This window comes from Hevea brasiliensis, chromosome 18 (assembly GCF_030052815.1).
Source record: "Hevea brasiliensis isolate MT/VB/25A 57/8 chromosome 18, ASM3005281v1, whole genome shotgun sequence".
NCBI lineage: Eukaryota > Viridiplantae > Streptophyta > Magnoliopsida > Malpighiales > Euphorbiaceae > Hevea > Hevea brasiliensis.
In genome coordinates this window covers 33,866,967-33,872,137 of record NC_079510.1, presented here as the reverse complement: position 1 = coordinate 33,872,137, position 5,171 = coordinate 33,866,967, and positions in this window count along the sequence as shown.

Sequence of the window (5,171 nt, the reverse complement as noted above, 5' to 3'; positions counted from 1 at the left end):
TAGTTACCAAAATAGCTTAATATTGCAGAATAGGATATAGATATTTTGCAGAGGAAGATTCCAAACTCAATAAGCAACGCAAATATTTATGTACATGTAAGTGTTTGGGAGAAATATGTATCTATTATTATTAAAATCAGTGTACATATATATATATATATATATATATATATATATATATATATATATATTTATTTATTTATTTATTTATATAAAAGTTCATTGTAAGATACAGAAAATCAAAGGAAGTTAAACACAATCAATTTGAAAATATACAAAGATAAGGAAGAAATATTCTTTGTATCCTAACTGCCCCCCTCAAGCTGAGGATGGAAGAGATAGAAGCCAAAACTTGTCTTTATTTGGGGAGAGCAGTGTTCGGTTTAAACCGAATCAAATCGAGTCAATTCGGTTCGATCGGTTTGATTTTAAAATTCAATCATGTAACACCCTAGGCAAATCCCACATCGGCAAAACACGGGAGAGATGCTGGGTTTATAAGTTGGCGGTTCGTAACTCCTAGTGACGCGTTTTAAAACCGTGAGGGCTTCGGTCCAGAGCGGACAATATCACTAGTGGGCCGGGCCGTTACATTTGTGGTATCAGAGCCGCTCCGCGTACAACCTTGAGTGATGGTGGGGCAAACCTCAGCGAGGACGCTGAGTCCCATAAGGGGGTGAATTGTAACACCCTAGGCAAATCCCACATCGGCAAAACACGGGAGAGATGCTGGGTTTATAAGTTGGCGGTTCGTAACTCCTAGTGACGCGTTTTAAAACCGTGAGGGCTTCGGTCCAGAGCGGACAATATCACTAGTGGGCCGGGCCATTACAAATCGGTTCAGTTCGATTTATAATTTTTGATAATTTCGGTTAATCAGTTCGGTTCGGTTTTTTTCATAAAAAATAAAAAAAATCGAATCGAACCGAAATTATTAATATATATATATATATATATATATATATATATATATATATCAAGGAAATCAAAGAAAACCGAACCAAATACTAAGATTTTTGAGTTTTGATTTCTAATTTTTTTTGTTTTTATTTTTTTATTATTTAGATTTAATGTTGAAAATATGAAATTTTATAAATTTTGATTTAATCGGTTTAAAATCGAACCGAACTGATATTTATCGGTTTGGTTCGGTTCGATTCTCTCTTATTAATTGGTTTGGTTCGGTTTTTAAAATTTTTAATTTTCGGTTTTCAGTTTTATCGGTTCGGTTCGGTTCGGAGCCGAACAGACCCTAGGACTCTTTATGCTTTCCATACAGACGACAACCAAGTGGTTTAGTGAGGATGTCTGCAATTTGATCATCAGAAGCAATGAATCGAATTTGAATAGCACCTTTATGCACTTGTTCACGAACAAAATGATAATCCATTTCAATATGTTTTGTTCGGGCATGAAAAACAGGATTAGCACTAAGATAAATTGCACCTATGTTATCACACCATAAGATTGCAGATGTGGCAGAAGCAAAACCAAGTTCCCGAAGCAAGCTATTGAGCCATAAAATCTCTGCTGTTGCATTGGCCAAGGCTTTATACTCGCTTTCTATAGAAGAGCGAGCAATGGTTGGTTGCTTCTTAGCCATCCAAGAAATAAAATTCCGACCCAAATAAACTGCATATCCATTGGTTGATCGACGATCATCTCGATCACCTCCCCAATCACTATCAGAATGACACTGATCATCTCGATCACCTCCCCAATCACTATCAGAATGACACTGGAGTTGCAAATTGGAATCTGCAGCAATGAAGAGACCTTGATCATGTGTGTATCGTAGATAACGCAACAAGCGTTTCACAGCCTTCCAGTGTTCTGTAGTGGGACTGTGCATAAACTGACATAATTTATTGACAGTGTAGGCTATATCTGAACGAGTTAAATTGACAAACTGACGACCACCAACTATTTGGCAATACAAAACGGTATCTTCAAGTGGTGCACCAGAGGATTTAGTTAACGGTGGACTTGTAGCCATAGGCTTATAACAAGGTTTGCAATTTACCATTTGAGTTTGAAGAAGCAAATCATTAATGTACTTCTGCTGAGTGGGAAACAGACCCATGGATAAAGACTTAGCTTTAATGCCAAGAAAATAATGAAGACTACCAAAATCATGAACCTAAAACATATTTTTAATGTGAGCAAGAAACCACTGCAGCTTTGGTTCATGGGAACATGTAATCAAAATATCATCGACATAAACCAATACAAAAAGATAAATATTACCATCACGAAGAATGAAAAGAGAGGTAGCAGCTTTGGATGACTGGAAGCCAAGATCAAGAAGAAAAGATGCCGGGCGATGATACCAAGCACGGGGAGCTTGTTTTAAGCCATACAGAGATCGGTGTAAGCGGCAGACATAATCTGGATGCGCAGGATCAACAAACCCTGCTGGTTGTGTCATATAGATTTCATGCTTAAGAAAGCCATGTAGAAAGGCATTCGATATGTCCAATTGACGAGTAGGCCAATGAGGCACTGTAGCAATTGAAAGAACTGTTTGAATGGTAGTCATTTTAACCACAGGACTGAAAGTCTCTGCATAGTCCACTCCATCTTACTGTATATAGCCTTAAAGCAATCAATCGTCCCATCAGCCTTCCGTTTAATCTTGTATATCCACTTGTTACCCACAATATTTTTATCAGGTGGCTTTGGCACTAAGGTCCAGGTGTTGTTCTGAAGTAAGGCATTTATCTCAGATGACATGGCTCCACCCCACTCTGCATATGGTTGTGTCCTATATTGAAACTTATGCGAATTATAGGGACATAATTATGGGAATACAGAGCAATCGAATGGCTTAAGATGTAAATAATTGGGAACCTTATTATAGAGTAACCAGAATGGAGATTTGTCATGAATTGATGTAGATGGCAAGGTGTTTATTAACTGAGCACCCACATCGAAAGCATAGTTCTAATATTTTAAATGGACACTCGCATGAGCTAGTAAGGTTAGACCGGTATCAACTTAATGGCGAATTTTTCGTTCAACTGTCCCATTTTGTTCATGTATATAGGGACAAGCAATACGATGTTAGATACCACAAGTAAGAAAATATTTGTGGAGTTTTTGAAACTCTCGACCCCAGTTAGAATGAAAAGCTTTGATAGTGGAATCAAACTGTCAAGCAATCATACCCTGAAAATTAAGAAAGATATTATAAACTTCACTTTTATTCTTCATAAAATAGACCCATGTAAAGCGAGTGAAGTCATCAACAAATAGGACCATATATCTATGACCCAGACAGGACAATAAAGGAACAGGACCCCATATATCAAAATGAATAATTTCAAATGGTTTCTGAGTTTTATGCTCAACTGAGGTAAGAGACATTCTAGACAGTTTTCCTAAGTAACATGACGAACAAGGAGACATTGAAGACTTTGACACTGGCAAATTGGATTGAGAAACAATTTTTGAAACTTTACGGTGGTGAGGATGGCCAAGACGGGCATGCCACTCATCCATACTGAGCCGATCAACTGCAAAAGCTTGTTTTATTGGTGGATGTAATGTATACATGCCATTTTCACTTGGTCCCCGAAGAAGCACCTTCTTGGAAACCTGATCCTTCACAACAAAGTGGGAAGGCCAGAATTCAAAGAAACAAGAATTATCAGAGGTGAATTTTTGGACAGATAATAAATTTTTTGTAATTGTGGGAACACAAAGAACATTGGGTAAAGTTAAAGGATCATTAGCAGAGTGAATAGAAGCAATGCCAGTATGAGATATAGGCACACCCTGTCCATTACCTGCATGAAGCTTATCAGTTCCTTTATATTCATTGGCAATGCTTAGTGTAGACAAGTCTGGTGTGATATGATAGCTTGCAGTATCTGGAAACTAAGGAATCTGTCAGTTAAAAGAAACAGAAGAAGGCACAAGAGGAACCGGTGATGGACTGCCATAGGAATGATAATTGGCTTGAGGATAAGAATTGAATCATGCTCCTGAAGGAGCATACAGACGGCGGCAGCGATCAGCAGTGTGATTTTTAAGGCCACAGATCTGATAAGGCCCTTTAGGCCGAAAAGAACCACCATTAAAACTGGAATTTTGTTGTCGACGTTGATTATTTGATGTGGTTGGTGGGCGAGAAGGAGTAGGCAAAAGTGGTGCATTTGAAGATGACCGTACCACCATATTTGCTATAGGTGGTTCTTGAGAACTCTTTATGAGAATTTCATGAGCAACTAGTTGTCCATACAACTCATAGAATGAAACTGGTTCGGGTCGCAGGTTTAAAGCTGTAATGATGGGATGATATTCACTCCCAATGTTTCTATAGATTATGGAATTAAACTCTGCAAAAGAGAGGGGACGACCTGTAGCTTGAAGTTCATCAGCTAGAGTTTTTGCGCGATGTAGATAATTAGACACTGACATATCATTTTTCTTTAACTCCTATAACTCAATGTGAATTTGCAGTTACCGGTTCTGGGAAACTGATCCAAAAGCCTTTGCTAAAGCTTGCCACACTTCAGGAGAAGAAGTCCAATAACTTAAGGAAAAATTTTCTCAGTAAGAGAAGAAAGAAGCCATGACAGTAACATCTGATCTTGCTGAAACCAATAAGTCTCATATTCAGGATTGGGAATAAGTTCTGAGGTAGAGGAATCAGTAACAGTTTTTGGTGGGGCAACAAGAGTGCCATCAACAAAACCTTGAAGTTTCTGATAGTTTAACAATGGAATAAATTGCATTTTCTATGCAAGATAATTTTTGGCGTTTACTTTAATAGAAAAAACATGATGAGCAGAGGTAGGGGATGAAGAAATTGATGAAAAAAAGGGCAGCTTGATTAGTGGAAGAAGTACCATTGGAGGAACTCATTTCTAGTGAGTAAGGTTGAAGCTCTGATAACATATAAGTGTTTGGAAGAAATATATATCTATTATTATTAAAATCAATACATTGAAGACCTACATATATATATTTATATATATAAAAGTACATTGTCAGATATGGAAAATCAAAGGAAGTTAAATACAATCAATTTGAAAATATACATAGATAAGGAAGAAATATTCTTTGTATCCTAACAGTACATTAGTTTTCTAATATGTTTGAATTGTACATTACTTTGCTCAAATATTTTTTTAATATTATTTTAATAATTAACCCTCATTTGAAGT